This window comes from Ceratotherium simum, chromosome 6 (genome assembly GCF_057802395.1).
Source record: "Ceratotherium simum simum isolate JZ-2026a chromosome 6, ASM5780239v1, whole genome shotgun sequence".
Lineage (NCBI taxonomy): Eukaryota > Metazoa > Chordata > Mammalia > Perissodactyla > Rhinocerotidae > Ceratotherium > Ceratotherium simum.
In genome coordinates, this window is record NC_141905.1 from 48713849 (window position 1) to 48736117 (window position 22269).

The following is a 22269-nucleotide window of genomic DNA, read 5'->3' on the forward strand; positions in this document are numbered from 1 at the left end:
ATCACATTCATTAAACTATTCATTGCACCAGCTAACATTTCTCAGTGGTTCCTTCAGACAAATCCTCACAAGAGTCTTAGATTTCAGAGGACTCTTGGTCACTGTTGGTCACCCAGATCACTGCCTCAAAAGGTGGCAAATTACATTCCCTTTGATGTCTGAAGGCTCCTAAGGCAATGTGTAAACATTACCAGGCCTTCATGCATTTTCCCATCTTCAAATTATCAGACACAGTTAAATAACTGTAACTACAACTTCCAAACAAATGTCCAGTCTCACTTCCTAAAAGACCTCTCAGGCTGGAAGAAAGCAACGCAGCCATCATGGCTTATGATGGCTTACTGATTAACAGCGGACTCATTTCCTTTTTATCTGTCAGAGGACAGGCTGGGGGTAGCAAAGGCGCAGTCACGCACAGCCCAAGAGTCCACTCCATACAACATATATGAGCATACATGAAAATGCTAATCGAGTTAAAACAACGTTAAAAAATAGTTTCACATTCCTTAGAGAAATATAAGAAATATTTCTTTATTTTCAACGTTCATTACAATGCCCTCTATAGCCTCCTATTAAGAAACAAACTTACAAACTGGAGTAGGTGTACAGATAAGCATATCAACAGAGAGAGATTAATTTGTTACACTACATCCCAAACTTTATTACCTTAGTGTGATGTTCTTTCTGTTGAGGACCTTAGTGTGATGTTCTTTCTGTTGAGGTTTATTATTTATTATTAAGTAGCATACAATCGGAGGTCTGCTTGGCTTGCTGTGGTATTCACTTCAAAGCTCATGGCCCTATCCAGACATGCTGCCTTCAAATAGTGTGGTGTTACCACATGTAAACAATTAGGACTTTTAAACCCGTGATCATTTCTATGCACGTCACACTACATATGCCTTACAACCAAAGTAGCCATTAGATTATGTAAAGTGTTTGTCAAATTTATAAAATTAATAAATATAGCTGACATATTAGTTTTAAATTAAGGATTTGGTAATTCTAGTTCCATATGACACTTTTGTTTTGATTCATAGAAATCACGATCTTTGGGCCGGCCCCGTGGCTTAGTGGTTAAGTGCGCGCGCTCCGCTGCTGGCGGCCCGGGGTTCGGATCCCGGGCGAGCACCGACGCACCGCTTCTCCGGCCATGCTGAGGCCGCATCCCACATACAGCAACTAGAATGGATGTGCAGCTACGACATACAACTATCTACTGGGGCTTTGGGGGAAAAATAAATAAATAAAAATCTTAAAAAAAAAAAAAAAAGAAATCACGATCTTAGAATGGAACTTCACGATTATAGCAGCCTCTTGTAAATTCCACAAAGGCAGAACCATATCTGACTATCATTGTTTTATGCCTGACATACAATAGCCACTGCAAATATTTGTTGGACAAATAAATGAATAAAGGCATCAACACTAAAATTAATGGGTTCAGACTATTTCATGACTACATAGGCACATCTTGGAGACATTGTGGGTTTGGGTCCAGACCACCACAATAAAGTGAATATCACAGTAGCAAGCCACATGAATTTTTCAGTTTCCCAGTGCATATAAACATTATGTTTACACTACAGTGTAGTCTATGAAGTGTGCAATAATAGCATTATGTCTCAAAAAACAATGTACAAGGGGCCGGCCCGGTGGCGCAGCAGTTAAGCACGTGCACTCCTCTTCAGCGGCCCGGGGTTTGCAGGTTCGGGTCCCAGGGGCGTACCAATGCACCACTTGTCAAGCCATGCTGTGGCAGCGTCCCATATAAAGTAGAGGAAGATGGGCACGGATGTTAGCCCAGGGCCAGTCTTCCTCAGCAAAAAGAGGAGGATTGGCAACAGATGTTAGCTCAGGACTAATCTTCTTCACACACACACAAAAATGTACATACTTTAATAAAAAATACCTTATTGCTAAAAAATGCTAACCATCATCTGAGCCTTCAGCAAGCCATAATCTTTTTGCTGGTGGAGGGTCTTGCCTTGATGTTGTTGGCTGCTGACTGATCAGGGTGGTGGATGCTGAAGGCTGGGGTGGCTGTGGCAATTTCTTAAAATAAGACAACAACGAAGTTTGCCACATCAATTGACTCTTCCTTTCACAAACGAGTTCTCTGTAGCATGCAATGCTGTTTGATAGCATTTTACCCACAGTAGAACTTCTCTCAAAATAAGAGTCAGTCCTCTCAAACCCTGCTGCTGCTTTATCAACTAAGCTTATGTAATATTCTAAATCCTTTGTTGTCATTTGAACAATCTTCACAGTATCTTCACCAGGAGTAGATGCCATCTCAAAAAATCTCCTTCTTTCCTCATCCATAAGAAGTAACTCCTCATCCGTTTAATCATGAGATTGTAGCAATTTAGTCACATCTTGAGCCACTTCTAATTCTAGTTCTCTTGCTATTTCTACCGCATCTGCAGTTATTTCCTCTACTGAAGTCTTGAACCCTTCAAAGTCATCCATAAAGACTGGAATCAACTTATTCCCAACTCCTGTTAATGTTGGTATTTTCACCTCTTCCCATGAATCACAAATGTTCTTAATGGCATCTAAAATGGTGAATCCTTTGCAAAAAGTTTTCAATTTACTTTGCCCAGATCCATCAGAGAAATCACCATCTATGGCAGCTATAGGGTGCCAAAATTATTATTACAAAATTATTTCTTAAATAATAAGACCTGAAAGTCAAAATTACTCCTTGATCCATGGGCTGTAGAATGGATGTTGTGTTAGTAGACATGAAAACAACATTAATCTTGTTGTACATCTCCATCAGAGCTCTTGAGTGACCAGATGTGTTGTCAATAAGCAGTAATATTTTGAAAGAAGTCTGTTCTTCTGAGCAGTAGGTCTCAATAGTGGGCTTAAAATATTCAGTAAACCATGTTGTAAACATATGTGTTGTCATCCATGCCTTGTTGTTCCACTTATAGAGCACAGGCAGAGTACATTTAGCATAACTCTTAAGGGCTCTAGGCTTTTCAGGATAGTAAATAAGCCTTGGCTTCAACTGAAAATCACCAGTTGCATGAGCCCCTAACAAGAAAGTCAGCCTGTCCTTAGAAGCTTTGAAGCCAGGCACTGACTTCTCCTCTCTAGCTATGACAGTCCTAGACGGCATCTTCTTCCAACATAAGGCTGTTTCGTGTACATTGAAAATCTGTTCTTTAGTGTAGCCACCTTCATGAATTATCTCAGCTAGATCTTCTGGATAACTTGCTGCAGCTTCTACATCAGCACTTGCTGCTTCAACTTGCACTTTTGTGTTATGGAGATGGCTTCTTTCCTTAAACCTCATGAACCAACCTCTGCTAGCTTCAAACTCTTCTTCAGCAGCTTCCTCACCTCTCTCAGCTTTCCTAGAACCGAAGGGAGTTAGGGCCTTGCTCTGAATTAGGCTTTGGCTTAAGGGAATGTTGTGGCTGGTTTGACCTTCTATCCAGACCAGTAAAACTTTCTCCATATCAGCAATATGGCTGTTTTGCTTTCTTATGATTCGTGTGTTCACTGGAGTAGCGCTTTTAATTTCCTTTAAGAACTTTTCCTTTGCATTCACCACTTGGCTAACTGTTTGGTGCAAGAGGCCTAGCTTTCAGCCTGTCTCAGCTTTCGACATGCCTTCCTCACTAAGCTTAATCATTTCTAGTTTTTGATTTAAAGTGAGAGATGTGTGACTCTTCTTTTCACTTGAACACTTGGAGGCCACTGTAGGCTTATTAGTTGGCCTAACTTCAACATAGGTGCGTCTCAAGGAATAGAGAGGCCCAAGGAGAGGGAGCGAGTCAGAGAACGGCCAGTCAGTAGAGTAGTCAGAACACACATGACATTTATCAATTAAGTTCACCGTCTTATGTGGGTGCAGTTCGTGGCACCCTAAAACAATTCAACAGTAACATCTAAGATCATTGATCACAGATCACCATAAAAAATATAATAATAATGAAAAAGCTTTAAATATTGTGAGAATTACCAAAATGTGACACAGAGACACACAGTAAGTAAATGCTGTTGAAAAAATGGCACCAATAGACTTGCTCATTGCAGGGTTGCCAAAAACTTCTATTTGTAAAAACCACAATATCTGTGAAGCACAATAAAATGAGGTATGCCTGTACTATGTCCCTGCTTTTATGAAGTAAAGCATGAGTTAGCAAACTTTTTTGTAAAGGGCCAGATGGTAAATATTTTAGGCTTTGTGGGCCATACGCTCACTGACGCAACTACTCAATCCTAGTCTCTCTTACAACTATTCAACTCTGCTGTTATAACCCAAAAATGGTCAAAGACAATACATAAACAAATGAGCATGATTGTGTTTAAATAAAACTTTATGTACAAAAACAGAATTTGGGAATAAAAACATCCAAATCCCATGGGAATCACTTTCTTACAATGAACACTCTATTCCCTAATAGTTGGAAATTGGTGGACTTGCTAAATTCAGCCAGACATGTTTTGTTAGATCAAAAATTGGCAAATACGCTCATTTTCCACTGTGCCCATCGCTTCTTTTTTTTTTTTTGTGAGGAAGATCAGCCCTGTGCTAACGTCTGTCAATCCTCTCCTTTTTTTTTGCTGAGGAAGACTGGCCCTGGGCTAACATCCGTGCCCATCTTCCTCCACTTTATATGGGATGCTGCCACTGCATGGCTTACCAAGCGGTGCATCGGTGCGCACCCGGGATCCGAACCGGGGAATCTCGGGCCGCCGCAGCAGAGCGCGCGCACTTAACCACTTGCGCCACCGGGCCGGCCCCCCCCATCACTTCTTATTGAGGAACCCTCATTAATTTCAGCCATGTTATTACCAGCCTGGCCAATGCAAGCCCTTGAATTTACATCCTAGATTCTACAGTACAACTAGTTTCCAGGGATGTGGCCCATATCGGTACCCACGGGTAACACAGAATCCGTAACCACAACATAGGCTCCTTGAGAGTAAGCCCAGGACTTTCAATGATTTGTCTTTCATCTAACACCTAATATCAACACCTAATAAACTTTAAACATTCATTGATTACCTGTTGTTTGATTATTCTGCATGGTCTCCTTGGAAGGGTTATAAAGAAAGTAACAATGGCAGAGAAGAGGATGTAGAAAACGTGTCAGCAGGGAACACAGTGAAAAGGGACACGGTGAGTCACAGGAAAAGCAGCAGTAATCACTACAGGACTAAAACACCACAGACATGTCTCCCAACTGTGTCTCAATCTTTTATCTGCTCTCTGGATTCCTCCTCCATGTCACAGCAGAAGCTGGGCAGAGGTTGAACAACCTGGGACTACCTCGACTGTAACCACAGTGAGGATAAAACCTTTTTAATCTTCATTTCTGCCAGAGGGTACCCTCTGCGGGGGAACCTCAAAAAATTACCTGCATCTAGTAGAATGAATGAACTGTTTTATTCTCACACAATGGAAGGCTCTATAGCAATGAAAATGAACAATCTATAACTAGATGCAATAATATGGAGGAATCTCTTGAATACATTGTTGAATGAGAAAAGCCAGACACAAAAGAGTATAGTCTGCCTTATATATTACACATGCACACATGCATGCAGAAAGAAAAACAGGCAAAACTAACTTACACTGCTAGAAATCAAAAGAATAGTTACCCATGAGCAAGGTAGTGTCTAGTGTCTAGAAGAAGACATGAGGTTGTGGGGGTAACGTTCTGCTTCTTAATCTGTGTGCTGGTTACATGGGTGCGTTCAGTTTGTGAAATTATACTGAGCTATACACTTAAAATGAGTATTTTCTGCATGTATAGTCTATTTCAATTGAAAGTTAAAAAAAATTACCCCATATCTAAGTGGTCCTGGGCCAGAGAGCCAAATGAAGGCCTCATACAGGGCCCCTTACACCTTCCCCCCGTCCATCCTTCAAAGCCTTTTTGCCTCAGGCAGAGCCTCACTCACTCCTCCTCATCTTTTCAAAGTACAACCAAACAGAGACCAAAGAGCAAAAAATCAAACTAGATCATTCTAAACTACCTATAATTCCAGTCACAGCTCCTTCAGAATGTCAGTGTCTTTTAAAGAAATTTTGCTGCCATCACTAACTCTTTGTTCTAAATCAGAAACGAGAATGTAAGAAGCCTCCACTGCCCTAAAGGCTCACTAAAATAGAATTCTTTTAAAATAATGCTCTAAATGGGCAACTCTAGTTCATAAACACCTATGAAGAAATGCTGAGGTACTCAGGGACCACTTGAGAAAGGTACCGTAAATAAAACTTAACTGAGATTAGAAGGCAGAACAGTTGACAGCCAGCCCGCAAGAACCGCAGAGTTGTAATAATCAATTGTATAATTGGCTATAATGTATAATAATCTATAAGCATAATCATAGCTGAACACATCTTTAAGATTTTATGTAAGGTTTCAATTCAGGTAGTCAAGTTAGAGGGCTGGGAATCATTTTGAATCTCTTGATTGTTGATTTTAATATAGTAACTTCAACTTGACATTACCAATCATATTCTTTTCATATTTTGTTATAAGTTCTGTTTAAAAAATCAATTAAGACCTTTAATCATATCAGGTCACAGAGACTGGTCTATTTATGAATGCTGATCAGGAAGAAGGCAAGAGTCGTAATCAGATCCACTGACCTAACAATACACGTCAGCCACAGAGGGGCAGACGGGCAGATTATGAGGAAGGAAGAGAACACACTAATCCTCTCTTATACAGGGCACATGTACAGTACAAACTCCACTCCTTTATATTCAGATGTTTCTCATATCAAACACAATCATATTGCTTATCTGTCCATTAAATAAATCACTGTTTAAAGATTTTTTAAAATTTGACTTTACTTATGTCAGCCATAAAGGGAGCATAAATTCAAAATTACACATTTTAATAGGAAATTACAACTGTTTAGCTAAATGATTCTATGTCACATAGTTTATGAATGTTCTAAAACGCCTCTCAGGGGAGAATATCCTTATTTTTAGGAACTGTATCCTCAAGAATTTAGGATAAAAGGTTATGATGTCTTCAACTTATTTTCACGTTTCAGCAGAAAAATGCTCAAACCGCCCCCCCCCCACACCACACACACACACAATGTGGCAAAATGCTAATAACTGTTAAACATAGGTAGTGGGTACACAGAAACTCGTACTTTCTTTTAACTCTTCAGTATGTTTGAAAATTTTCATAATAAAAAGCCGCATAGAAATCTTTACTCACCTTTCCAGTGGATCGTGGTCTTCTCTCTCCTAATCAAAAACGAATGGCTAAATATGCCCAAAGGCACATTCAAGGATCGTTCATGCTGCCCTCACCCTGCAAGAATAAGCAAAACAATATGTTATCACCAAGGATTTTTATTAAGTTAATGCTATTTCAGTTGAGAAAATGTTCTTCATATATGACAAGCCTATGGATTAAAATATTGCTGTAACTATTTGTTTTTTAAGCAAGGAGAAAAACGAAAAGAGACAAAAATGATCCCATCACATACTGAATGTGAGGAACGACGATTACCCTCACCCACACTAGGAACTTCTGGAACAAAGGAATTCTTCAGTGAGTTTCTTTTAACTCACATCAATTTCAGAGCAGTGACGTAGCCCAGACTTCACTGAAACAAAAGCCGGAGCTTCAAGGACCTGAGCTTCACTCTGACTTTGGATTTCTGAGACCACACTTAGAAGGCATCCACGTACACTCTTAGAACTATGCCTGAATTGCTGATCCTCCTGGAGTCCTTGCAGGCAAAGGTATTCAGATCCGATCTACTACTGTTCTTAACTACAACACACGCTATAGGGCAAAGGGGCACCGTGGCCTGCAAGTCATCTTCACGATGCCTCCACCACACCTTACATTTTGGCATTATCTATTACATATGATCCTCCCCACTGCCCTGTGAGGTAAGCAGGTAAGCAGAGTTTACTGATTCCATTTTCCAGAAAGGGCAGCTAAGTGTCAGAGATGATGTATGACAAGGACATTCAACTAGAAACCACCAGAGATAAAACTCCTATTTAGGTCTCCTTACCACAAGCTGAGGGCTCATCTCACCATACAGGTTGTCCCCATCCCCCCAACAAGATGCTCTCTTGAAAACCAACCTCAAAGCCACGTGGCCAAACAATACATTCATATGTCATTGGGAGGTTTGGGGGTGCGTGCTGCAGTTTGTTCCCTGAGAGTTTATATTAATAAACATTCTTTTTTCGGGGCGGGTAGCAAGATTGGCTCTGAGCTAACATCTGTTGCCAATCCTCCTTTTTGCTGAGAAAGATTAGCCCTGAGCTAACATCTGTGCCCATCTTCCTCTATTTTATATGTGGAACGCCGCCACACATGGCTTGATGAGCAGAGCGTACGTCCGTGCCTGGGATTCAAACCTGTGAACTCCGGGCTGCCGAAGTGGAGAGCACAAACCTAACTGCTACACCACCAAGCTGGCCCCAATAATCATTCTTAATAGTACCATTAATATTATAATTATGATTACCAATTACTGTAATTACTATTAGTAATTACACTTTCCTTTTTACCGCAATAACCCTTAATGTATTTTTGACATTTTATATCTATGTATTTCATTTTTCTCCCTTCTTTCTCCAAAGAGTACACTGTTGGCCAAGGGAAGTAAAACAAGCATCACATGGCACCCCTGGTGATTTTTATCTTTGCCACAACAAAAAGCAATTTTTACTTGTTGTTGAGGATTTTCCATTCATTTTTATAAAATGAAAAATACAACAGAATATAATGGCACAGACACTCCTCCACCAATAAAGACAGAAGGAGCATCCAAACTACAATTGGGAAGATTGTAGTGTCCCTATATGATGGCCTAAAGTGGCCCTTCATCTGCTGATCAACAAAATTCTGCACACACAAAGGTGTAGAGATGCGGAAGTCTAACACGTGATAGTGCTGGGGTACAAAAGCCTGAGAAAGCTAGTCAGGGACCCCCTGCACCTGGCTTTCAGTCCTGTCTCCTCTACTCCTTAGCTTGATTAAAAATCAAGAGAACCTCTCCAAGCTGCTTCCTCACGTGGGGGTTGGAACACCTGTTCACAAAGATGTTACGACCCACAAAGGAGACAGGGATGTGACTCAATGCCGCAAAAACTGGAGCGCCTGGACTCCAGGAATACTCACCAAGAAGTTATGCAAAGAGCGACAGAAAACCAAGGAAAAAAACGTGATGTACCTTTGGAAACATCAACTTTACTCAAAGATTTTGGTGAGGGAAGGACAAGCAAATGAATCAATAATGTAAAAGCTGTTAATATTAAAACAAGTATGCATTATGGAGTAGAATGCAATCTTTGCATGATTTTTTAAGCTGAAACTCCTATCCTTACTTGCCTAGTTCATTTCCAGCTACACTCTTACATGCACTCTCTCTCCTTTTCCATTAATGGTAGTCTTGTGGAAGGTGTGAAGCTGGCAGGGATTTTAATATCACAATGAGCCCAGGAAGCTACCAATGGTCCTTGCTCTGGAGAATTCTCTTCAAATTCAGGAGTCCTCGATTTTTGCCAGATCTTGGTTCAGGTAGAATGAAGTTGGCACATACAATCCCATCTCTACGCCACACACCCTGATGTAAGTATTACTGAAGTCCCTCTCTTCACGGCCCCCTACCCTTGCCCCATGGACATGCTTGTCAGTCAGGTTCCTGCCACTCAGTTACTCAGTTTACACCACTGATATTTCTTCAACCCCATACTGATTGGTAACACATTCAGCATTCACAGTAATTTTCATTTAAATGGATGTCTGCATCATTACTAAGGAAAAATAAGCTTACCAATTTATCTTGTCTCTAAAAACTTTTTATTGTAAAGTATATTATATTAAAAAGTATATAACCATGGTAGCCAGCCTCCAAGATGGCCCCCAATGATCCCTGCCTCCTGGTATTCATGCTGTCGTGTAGTCCCCTCCCACACTGAATAAGGCTGGCATTTATAACCAATACAATATTGGGAAAATGATGGAGTGTGACTTCAAAGGCTAGGTCAAAAGAGCAGCTTCCCTCTCACTCTGTCTTGGCAGGGAACCTGGCTGCCAGGTCATGAGAACAGTCAAACTCTACAGAGAAGCCCACATGGTGAGGAACTGAGGCCTCCTGCAACAGCCAGGTGAGTAAGCCTTCTTAAAGCAGATCCTCCAGCCCAGTCAAGCCTTCAGATAATGGCTGCTTCAGCTGACATTTTGACTGCAACTCTATGAGAGACCCCAGGTTGGAACCACCCAGCTAAGCTGCTCCCGATTTCCTGACCAACACAGAAAATGTGAGAGATGATGTTTATCAGTGTTTTAAGCTGCCAAATTTTGAGGTAACTTGTTAGGCAGTGATAACTAATACAATAACATATGTCAGCTTAAAGAATAATAAAATAAATCCCATATACATAATACCCAGTTGGTGGTGGTGCTGAGGTTTTTTTTGGAAGACCTGTATGCCCGTTCCTGATTACCCCTGTTCCCTCCATTCTCCCTCCAAACCCTCCAGATAACCACTAGCCTAAATTGTGAGTTAATTATTCCTTTGCTCCTCTTTATGGTTTTACCGCATACGTATTCTCAATATGTTGCTGCGTTCTTCCTGGTTTTAAGCCAAATATAAATGACACTAGACTATGTATGTTAAGACTTGCCTCTTAAGATGTTGATTTTGAGATTCATCCCTGTTGACTCAGGTGGCTGTAGTTGATTTTTCACCACTATATAGTTCTCATTGTGTGAACATACCCACAATTTACTGCTCTACTCTCCCATGGAGGATCATCTGGGGATTTTTCAATTTTTGCTGTTATGAATAATGCTGTCCTTTACATTCTTTTTTTTTTTTTTTTATAATTTTATTTATTTATTTATTTTCCCCCAAAGCCCCAGTAGATAGTTGTATGTCATAGTTGCACATTTTCTAGTTGCTGTATGTGGGACGCAGCCTCAGCGTGGCCGGAGAAGCAGTGTGTCTGTGCGCGCCCGGGATCCGAACCCGGGCCGCCCGCATCGGAGCGCACGCACTTAACCGCTAAGCCACAGGGCCGGCCCTGTCCTTTACATTCTAGTGCTCGTTCCCTGGTGCACACAGAGAGTTTCTCCAGAGTGTATACCTAGGAGAGGAGAGCTGGGCTTTCTGATTGCACATGTTAAGCTCTTCTAAGTAATGCCAAATTGTTTTCTAAAGTGGTTGTGTACAATTGACTCTTTAGCCGCCTTTCCAGTCTCTCTCCAAAAAAGAGGCATGTTTGTTTTGCTCATTACCAGCAAAGCTTTCAACCAACAAAAGGAAAGGCTTTTCCTATTTGCAGCATCACTACTGCAAATAAATAGTACTCCAAAGTAGTGACCCAGACAGCTGGAACACATTAGTCACAGGACATCAGGACAGACTTCGGAATAATGATGCAGACCCAGCCAGCACCACGCACTGCCTACGGGTATAAGTCAAATTGGATTTTGAGACCTACATTAAATTCAGAGACTGTTTACCTCCTGGTGGACTCACATCTATGGTCCCATCTTATTGCTGTCATCTTCAAGGGGAAAACAATTAACTTACATGCAACCCAGCCAAATTCAAGATTAAAGCAGGAGAGTCAAATCATTTCAGTGAAATAGTACTTTTTGTTTGTTTTTTAACAGAGAGGTGGTTATGTTTTTTTATATTTTCACCTATGAGGGCTGGCCCGGTGGCGCAAGCGGTTAAGTGCACGCACTCCGCTGCGGCGGCCCGGGGTTTGCCAATTCGGATCCCGGGCGTGCACTGACGTACTGCTTGGCAAGCCATGCTGTGGCGGCGTCCCATATAAAGTGGAGGAAGATGGGCACGGATGTTAGCCCAGGCCAGTCTTCCTCGGCAAAAGAAGAGGAGGATTGGCAGATGCTAGCACAGGGCTGATCTCCTCACACAAAAAAAAAAAATTAAAAAAATATATATATTTTCACCTATGAGATTGTTATTTATTACACCTGATTTTATGTGTAGTAATTCTACAAAAAATACTTAGGTATTCTCTATACAAAAAGTTGTCCTTTTTAGATTAACTCAGTTTCTTAGGTGGCAAAAGTAATTTTTATGATAATTTAATCTGTATTTCTAGTAAAAATATGATATCGAATGTTTCTGTTGGCATTATGTACAAAAAATGAGAAATTCTATCAATCTGAGCAGGAAGAAGAAATGTTATTGTAAATTTCAAGGAGGCTCAGATGATGTCACTGAAAGAAACAAAGGCACTAGATGACCAAAATGAGGTCATTTCAACTCAACCTCTGACAATTTTTATTTGTCTCTTTACAATCGTTTATCCCTATGAGGGAAGAACTATTATTACACTCATTTTACAGATGGAGGAAACTGAGGCATAGAAAGCAATTAAGTTGTGCATGGTCATACAGCTGATAAGTGTTAGAACAAGGATTTGAACCCAAGAGGTTTACTCTAGAATCCATATTCTTAACCACTACGCTGGGCAGCTTCTTCAGTGCCCCAGGACCAGCCAGAAGGCCCCGCAATGGTGACAATAGTAGCCACCCGTTACTAAGTATTTGCAACGTGTCAAGCACTTGCTAAGTGCTCTACTGCATTACTTCTAATCCTGCCCACATCTCTACCAGGTATATATTACTCCCATTTTATAGCCAAAGAAACTTAGGCTCTGGGAGATTAAATAATTTGGCCAAAATCACATAGGCAATAAAATAAAATGGTGGAGGCACCACCTGAACCTTGTCTCTGACTTCAAAGTTCTTATACTTTCTATAATGGGCCTTCTGGACAAAATAAAACTGCCTAATCCCAGGGCTTGTGGTAGTCAAGTGTTGACCTTAGGTCCGAAACAGCCCCCAAGAAGGAAACAGATGCCATATTGGGAGATGGTGTGCTGGCCTTTTTGGTGAGCAGCGGGCAGTAGCGGGCAGCAGTGGGCAGCCGCTGCCATGCCTCCACGACAGGTGGACTGTGGTGGAGGAGGTGTCAATAAGAGCAGCAGGCAGTCAGAAAACCAGTGCTCAACACCACCTCCTTATGGGGTTACACTGGGCAGGTCAAATGGCCTCTCCAGAGGATGTTTTCATCTGTAATATGGGGCTATCTTTTATTTCAAAGGGTTGCTATGAGGATTAAAGAGACTAACACATAAAACGGACCCGGCACACGGTGGGCATCAGCACGCTTAACAATCAAAGGATTAAGTGAAAACGTGCTCTAGCTATCTAATAGGAAAAAGCAGGGGCCAACTGTAACCATACCCTTGCTTCCCCATACAAAGCCTCACATAGTCCATAACAGGTGACTTGACAATTTGTAAAAAGCCATCTTTGTATCATGATTTTTTTTACTACTATGATTTCCTCTTTCTGTTCTACCCTCAACAGAATAACCTTGCCAACTAGATCAACTCTTTATGATATCAGCAAAAGTTAGATTTTCTTTACATAAACACTGGAGCTGGAATAGACTCAAAGTAAAATGGACTCATTGGGCTCTTTTAACTTTTCTGTTACTGCCTTTAGAAAATCTTAAGCACTCATTTCAATAGCAACATCTCTTCAAACATATTTCCAGTTTCCTGGAAATCATCTCAAATTATCTGGCCAATAAAGAAAAGTCTTGATTAAATGACTGGCAAATGACAAAAAATTTCCACAACACTACATACACCATTGCTATGAGAGATAAAGTCCTTCCATAGTAATCCTTTTGCCATACCTAAGATTAGGTATTTAAAGTATGAAAGGTGAATTTAGGAACAAAGCACCCAGGTTAGCTACCAGCAATCTCCATGGTTAACTGCTCCTTTTTGCATTTCAGGGAGGGATGAGGGAGCAGTACTAACTGCAGCATTGTAGGTCAGCTTTGCAAAATTGGTCCAATCCCAAGCTTCTTGACCAAGTGATGCAATCCATGAGTGAGCTACACAGAGGAAACAGAGAAACATGTTTCTTAAAAGAAAAAGGCTGAATCTTGTGTCGGTTCTGATATTTGATCCAGGGTGGAGTAGGAGACCCACCAAGGGGCAGTATTCCAGAGGGAGGTAGCCAGTGAGGGGCAGAAACAGCCTCAGTACCGTATGAGGTGTTTGAAGAGAACGACACAAGCAGCCATTGCTAATGTTTTCTCAGTATATACCATGGGCCAGACCTTCTGCTGAGCATGTTTCCTACAATCTTCTTTATAACCCTCACTCAATAACCCTGAGAGAAAATATCATGATATATATCCCTATTTAACAGATAATAAAACTGACTCAGAGATTAAAGGACTTACCTAAAGTCACAGAACTAGTAAATGTATACAATAACTGGCTCACAGCATATGGTGGGGACTCAATAAATATCTGCTGAACATGGGGTCCTTATTTCTCCTCCATAAAAATAGGAAACACTACTTATCTCATGAAGATTTTGTAAGGATAAAATGAGATTATGTACATAAAGTTTCTAGCTCAGTGCCTTGACCTATGGAATACACTGTGGTGCATGGGCAACAATGTTGATATAAAAAGCTAGGCACAATAACCACCTGGAATAGGGTTACAATAATGACAACAGGTATAACAAACATCGTTTTGGACAGAAGATATACAGATATACACAACAAGGAGAAGAATGGCAAATAAGCACATGAAAACATGTTCAACATCATTAATCATTAAGGAAATGCAAATTAAAATCACAATGAGATACCACTACACACCTATCAGAATGGCTAAATTTTAAAAACAGCAATATCAAGTGCTGACAAAGATGCAGAGCAACTGGGACTCCTACACATTGTTGGTGGGAAAGCAATGAATGGGTGAATGGGTAAACAAACTGTGGTACACTCATATGCTGGAATACTACTTAGTAATAAAAAGGGACAGATTATTGATATGTACAACAACATAGATGAATCTCAAATGCATTATGCTAAATGAAAGAAGCTGCTCTCAAAACGGTATAGTCTATATAACCCCAATTTTTTGATATTCTGGAAATGGCAAAACTACAGCAACAGAGAACAGATCAGTGTTGCCAGGAGTTAGAGATAGCGGGAGAGTCTGACTACAAATAGACAGCACCAGGGGATTTGAGGGATGACGGATTGGTCTGTATGCTGTTTGTAGTGGTAGTTACGTGAATCAATGCATGTGTTAAAACTCACAGAACTATATGCTCCAAAAAAGTAAATTTTACTGTTGGTAAATTTTAAAAATTATTGACTAAAATGTTAAAACCATAGAAAGAATTGGTAAGTCTTGGTGAATGGATATTTGACATTTTATTTGTGGGGAAGAAGGTGACACGTGAGGGTCAAGTGGCTCTGAAGTTCCTTGCCCGGGGAATAACGGTACAGGAGACGACAGAGTCAGTGCGTGAGGAGGAGTCAACACACAGGCTCTGAGAGGAACAGAGGGTCAAGAACCTTGGTTTCTAGCCTGATTTCACCAAATGGTGACTCTGAAATTATACAAGCCACATCACCTCCCTGAACCTTAGTTTACCTAACTCTAAAATGAGACAATGAAGCAAATGATCTTAAAGGTCCTTTCTCATTACAAACATTCTAAGGTCAATTTGTTTTTAAGCTACTGAGTCTGGGAAGACAGCACGACAAACAAGCAGAAATACCCAGATATGGAAAAGCAGCTATGTGTCCGCACAAACGCCATCAGGGAACAAAATGAAGTGAAAACCACTGATGTGTGTGGATAGTAGAGTGATGGTGGTGGAAGCAGCCAAGAGCAGGGAAAAGACAGGAGGAGACACAGAATACCACTTTCTTGCATAAGAAAAGCCAAGAGAAGAAAGAGGTTTCATAGAGGCAGAGGGTGGAGGGGCTGGAATAACGCAGGGACCAAACACTGACAGGGTCATGAAGAATGAGGACTGACGAAAACAACAAATCTGTACAAATGTTTCAGAGATCAACAGAGTGAGTGGCTGCCAAAAAAAACAGTAACAAAAAGACGACCATCCAAAACTTGCATGCCATCTGCATATATCTTGGTTGTGTCCTAATTGTTTTGCCCTTGTATTTTCAATCTCACTCTGCCGTTGTCTTTGCTGTTAGGAGCCTAGAATTTAATAAAACGTGTAGGTGCAGTTTCCCTGCAACAGTCCACTTCAGAGGCTGCAATTTTCAAAATTTAGAAATTCCTGGAAATTAAGAATATGATTGTTGAGTGCTGGTGAGCCATATTCTTGTCCCATATAAGTTTATGCAAAGACTCCAGAATTCTAGAATGGAAGAAATCATTTCATTTTTAAAGGATTTAATAGATTATAAAGAATACAACTTAAGAAGGACTAAGATTTTATTGTTGTCACCTTAATAGTTTGTGAAGCAAGAAAATGGCTTGAAGTCAATAATATTCTCAAACTGACCAACTGAAATGTGACAAATCTTTCATCCCTGTCCAGAGCAGGGTCCAAAACACCACTTAACCAGCCTCAGCTATTGCAGCCAAATGAACCCAGTGAGATGTACCACTCTGAGCACTTAACCAGAACTGAAGGAAGATTATGGAAATTAACAGTTAAAACGTATACCTGCCAACAAAGTTAATACACAGAAAACTTTTCCAACACCACTTCTGCCAATTTTCCTTTTTGACGATTACATGTGAAAACACCAATCTGTATAACCTGCCGGTTATGAAGGAGGAGAAAGAGCTGATGACTTCAGCTCAAAGTCTGGTCTCTTCCACCACTAACAACTCACTAACGTTGGGCAAATTTCTTCACTCCGTATCTCCCTTTCTGCATCTACAAATGAGGATAATCATTGTAGCACTCAGGCTACCAGTGCCCTGCGCTGGATGAGATCATGTCTGTGGAGGCACTTAAAGAGAACACAAATAAAAAGACAAATACAAGGTGTCATTACTGCTATTCTGGTGGGGCGGCAAGGGGAATAAATATATTTCAGACACATTCAATCACATCCCAATTGTCTCTTTCAAGTCAACCATATGTTTCTCTTCCATCACAGCTGGGCTGTTGAGCAGATGCTGGAATGGATACAGACAGAAAGGTGGTGAGAAAGAATGCTTCTGTTAGCAGCTTCAGTCCTCCTGGTTTCGGGAAGATAAAAAAGTAATTTCTTATCCATTTATAGTCCACTCATCTTTTTGAGAGCCTCTTATGTGTCAGACACCATGCTAGGCACTAAGAAGAATGAGATTTTTTTTTTTTTTTAACAAAACAGGCTGTGCTCTCAAGCGTGATCACTCTGGAAACAGCTAAGTAGCCCATCACAACCCAGCATGCACGGTGGGATTACCGAGGCAGGCATGGGGAAAACGCCCAGTACAGACTGCTGGGTGAGTTAGGGAGGCAATGCCCCTCACCGAGGAGAATGGAATGGAGACGGGGCAGAAAGTGGACAGCTATATAGAAATCCAGGCAGAAGTGATGAGGGCTTAAGAAAATAGATGAATGCAAAAGATAATGAAGTAAAATGACCTTGCTTTGATGACTGGAAGGATACAGGGGTAAAGGAAAAGGAACTGTGCATGACTCCCTGGTTCTGTCTTGATGACTGAGCAGAGGATGGGCATTTTACCAAGATACAGGAAGAAGTGCAGATTTGGTGGGCAAGATGAATCTACTTTGTACTGTGTCACTTTGTATATGACTTCATCCATACGAAGTCACTCTGTACATTCGTGGCCAACCAAACAATCTTATATTTCTCATCATTTAGCAGCTTATTTCAAATTCCCACAGGCAAGAGGACCTCTTAAAACAGAGTGGAATGTCTAGGCAAGAACTCAATTCCATGCTCTTAACTTCTCAGTAGCCAAAGTAAGAACAGACCTCACAACAGAGAGGGTAAGTGGTTTACACCAGGCCACACAGTCAGAAAAAGAGGGAACTAAACTTTAACCCAGGGTAGCCTGCTTCCAGAATGTCAGCTTTTCATCTAGTATACTATACTGCTCCACTAAGGGCCTAGTACTGTTCATTACATTAAGTGCTCAATAGTCTTGTTCTCTGGCCACTTTATTCTTCTCTTGCTATCGCTTCTGATAACAGAGGCCAGGCAACCCTCAACTACCTATTTTCAGTCCCTAGAAACATGTTCCCATTGCTGAGCTCTTGCTCAACTGTCCTGTCTGCCTAGGAAGCCCTGCCCCGTCTCTGCTTAAGTTCATTCCAACAGCTACCTCAGATAACCAGCCACTCTGTGGCTCTGCAAATGCAGGGAGACCGTTCTGGTTTCCATAGGAGCTATTTCTGAATTCATCATTCCTACCTTATACCACGGCATTAAAAGTTCCGTGAGGGCAGTCCTTATGTGACTCACATTTGTATCACTGGCTGAACCTAGCATGATACTTCTCCCTCCCCGATCTCATGCTACCTGTGACAGCGTTACCTCTGGGGAGAAGGGAGGAGAAGGCCGCTGGAGGCTGGAGAAGGATACACAGTGTTTATTTGGAGTCTGCCACTCACCAAGCACTGTCCTAGGCATGAGAGAGCAGTGAACCAGGCACAAAGGTCCTTGAACTTCCAGTCCAGTGGACGTGGAATGTTTGTTTAAAAAAAATAACTACATATATATATATATATATATACACACACATATATATATACACACACACACATACCAAAACACATCAAACACACAAAATATTTGATAAAACTGGGGGTTGGGTATATATGTTCATTATATCATTCTCTATATTTTTCTAAATGTTTAATAATTTCATAATAAAAACATTTAAAAATGAGAAAAAATAAATGTAAAGCCTCTACACCCTGGGGAAAAAACTGTCTAGTCAGACTGATTCATTTGCAAAGGTTCTAGATACATAAAAACTTATTGTAATCTATGTTTTTAACATCATACTCTACAGCTGAAAAAGCAATCAGGAGAAAGCACGGAAATGCAGAAATTTAGACAATATGAATTCAACTGAACAATAAAGTGAGGTTCCCAGTCAGTCTAGACTTTCCTCATCTCTACCTCCATATCTTCTGTAATGGTGAATGATAAAAGAAAATAACAGAAAAACATAACCATTTTCTAATACATTTTGCCCTCAAGAGAGGCAGCCCTAGTAATACCACTACCATTTACTCTACATCTACAGTGTGCTGGGCATTTACAGACATAAACCCGTAACAAACCTGTAAGGTGAGCATTATTATCCCCATTTTACAGATAAGAAAATTAAGATGAAAACAACTCAAGTAATTTGATCAACATCCTATTGCCAGCGGCTGGCAGGGCAGGCACCCAAACCCATTTCTGCCAAGAGTTAAAGCCCTGGCAACCTTTATTTTCATTACACTATGATGTATCCCTCCCAATATCTCATATCCCCTCTCTCATTTTTCATAAACTTCTGGGCTCCACAAGTAATTGCATCTGATAAAGAAAATCTCCACCAGGCAATTCAGTAAATTAAAAAAAAAAATCCAGGGCCGGCCCTGTGGCTTAGCGGTTAAGTGCGCACACTGCACTGCTGGCGGCCCAGGTTCGGGTCCCGGGCGCACACCGACTCACCGCTTCGGCTATGCTGGGGCCGCACCCCACGTGCAGCAACTAGAAGGATGTGCAGCTGTGACATACAACTATCTACTGGGGCTTTGGGGGAAAAATAAATAAATAAAATTATTAAAAAAAAAAAATCCAAGAAATTACAGTTTTGAGATATAGAGTATCAGAAACAGTACCTCCAAATGTTAACTCAACGCAATAAAGAAAATTGAGTGGTAAAGAAAAGTAAACTGTACAATCGTCTACAGTCATAAAAGAAATACTGCATAACCATTTTAAATTGAACAGCCACAGCATCTGCAGGGGCCTTAAAGATGCAAATGGCAACAAACCTGTGAGACAAAAAAAAATTCTTCAAGTCAATTTCTAATACTATTTATCTTTAAACACTCGTTACCGTGAAGAGTGTACAAAATTTGTCTTCTATGTGTAGACAGAAGAACAGGACAAACTAGAGCACGTGTGAACAGGTTGAGATTTTATTATTTACTGAATTTTTAAAAATTAAGAATAGCAAAAAACATGAAATACATGCCATTGTTTACTCCAGTAGGAGTCCCAATATCTATTCTGGAAATGAAGTACAGATCAGAAACGGGAAAGGTCAGCTTTAATCTATACATCAATATTTCTGACCCCTAGAGTTTATGCCTAAAATAAAGGCTTCAGTGCAGACAAGGCTCTGTACTTTCTCCATCACTTCCTCCACACAGCCTACGTTTTAGGGGCCTAACAGCTCTGATCACAGCTCCCAGACAGTAAGGAACTTTCTGAGTCAAAACCAAATAATCAGAGCCCTCTACCAGCTGGACCCCCATCGCTCCACCACCCCATCTCAAAGACAGGGGACAGCTCCCTTGCATGACCCTGCAGATGCGAGGCTGCTCGTCACGAGAGCTAAGGGTTGAACCTTGGGGAACATTTACATGTACGAATCAGGCAGAAGTACCAGGGAAGGAATCAAAGAAGAAACTACTGGAAGATAAGAGAAGCAGAAGTGCAGACAGCCTCAAAGACCCAAAGAGGAAAAAGAAATGAAACAGGATGTTCCACGACAGTCGAGGAGGAAGATGAAGAAGGCTTCAATGCCACAGGGTCAGAAGTAACGTCAGATTAGCAATCTCAGTGGAGTGGTCAGGGAAGATTCAGATTAAAAGGGGCTCAGTAGAGGATGGAAGATACTCTGAGCATAAACAGTCTCGGAAGTAGGGCCTACCTTCCCCTAATGCACCCAGCAGCAGTAAAGACACAGATCACTTGATGTCACTGGTCCACCCAGGGGCACACAGGTAGGAGCCCCACATCTCTGCCACGTTCTCACCACCATCCCCTATGGCCCAAGAAGAACCACAACCGTGACTGAGAGGGCTGCAATACGGCAGATCCTACACCTCAGAAATCACACTGCCAGCCAGCCACCAAATGCATAATGTAAACAGACTTCAACTGTAAACTGCAATTGTTTGCCTAGATATCTGATGCAGTGCCAGGTTAGGTTAGCTACACTCAAAATGTTAATAGTATAAAAGGACCCCAATTATCTTTTTTCCCAGAGATGCATCTCTGATTATACCTTGCATGTTAAACCAGAAAATTTATTCACAGTTATTACAGTTATTCTTTGAAGTAGAATATTTGACTAATTGCCAAAAGTGACTAACTAAATATATAAATTATATTACTGAGTATCAAACATGTATGTTATTTTGTTCCAGAGGTCACTTATTTAAATCAAGGACTTTTTTAAATCCACTCCCCAACTCCACAAATTCACAAACACACCTATCAGTAAAAAGATCAAGACAGATGTCAAAAAATGATTAAATAAAAAGAAAGATCATACAGCAAGAAAACAGACTTTAATATAAAAATACAATCTACAATGCTGTCAGTAAACTCATGGGCGGGCCTCCCTCTTCAGATACGTCATGTATCTTTAGAAAATGTGGGCAACATAAACACACAGACTTGACTGGCGTTGTTTAAACCACGGTTAATCGTATTTGATTCTTATCAAGCCGATAAAGGTACAAAACATTTCACTTCTCTTACCACAAAACAGGAACCTAACCTCAATTTTCCACGTCTGCAGGATGACTGTGCACCACTAAGCCAGTGGACCACCGAACGGAGTCGGAATAGAGTCTGCTGCTCCATATTCTCCCTCAGACCTCCCCTACGACACAGAGTTGGAAAAATACATAAATTTAAATCAAAAGTGCTTGCTGTGTGCGCAGCACTGGCAGCCCAGAACCTCAGCTCCCCTCCCAAACAGACTATCGTCCCTAAACAAAAATTCCTAAGCTGCCAGGGAGAGAGAGACTCACAGATGAGCAAACCACTTAAATAAATCATACCTGCATATCCAGAAAGAGTTCTGATAGAATTCTGCCAGCTAAGACCGACTTGAGGAACCAACACTATGGCCATATTTTTCTTCTTTTGGTGCTGTTAGGCAAGAGCTATCAGAGAAAATGATATGAAAACACCAAGCTGTTTTCCAAGAACCCTGACATGCCTCACTCAAGTTGCTGCCAAGCCCACTAGTGAAACTGCTCTCTTGACCTCAGGCAAACACTAATGCTTTCAGCTGAATACTGTTGAAAGTACTTGGGTGTTGTTATGTCCATGAGGTAAGCATTTCCTTGACCAAACTGGATATGGCAGTCCTCTAGTAAAACTGATCACAAGAAGGCATATATTTTTCTTTACTTAAAAAAAAGACAAAAGCTACTGAAAGATGTTTGACTTGAACAGATTCATAGCAGCATTATT

The 22269-nt window shown here is 40.9% G+C and overlaps 1 protein-coding gene across 5 annotated transcripts in view; it reads right to left on the minus strand.

Annotated features, from left to right (window-relative positions):
- SGMS1 (sphingomyelin synthase 1) overlaps positions 1-22269 on the minus strand; it is a 273809-nt gene that overhangs the window by 233589 nt on the left and 17951 nt on the right. For all 5 annotated transcript variants that reach the window (XM_087432208.1, XM_087432203.1, XM_087432206.1 and 2 more), the window contains exon 2: positions 7209-7304. The gene's annotated coding sequence lies outside the window, so the exon portion shown is untranslated. The remainder of the gene's footprint in view (positions 1-7208; positions 7305-22269) is intronic.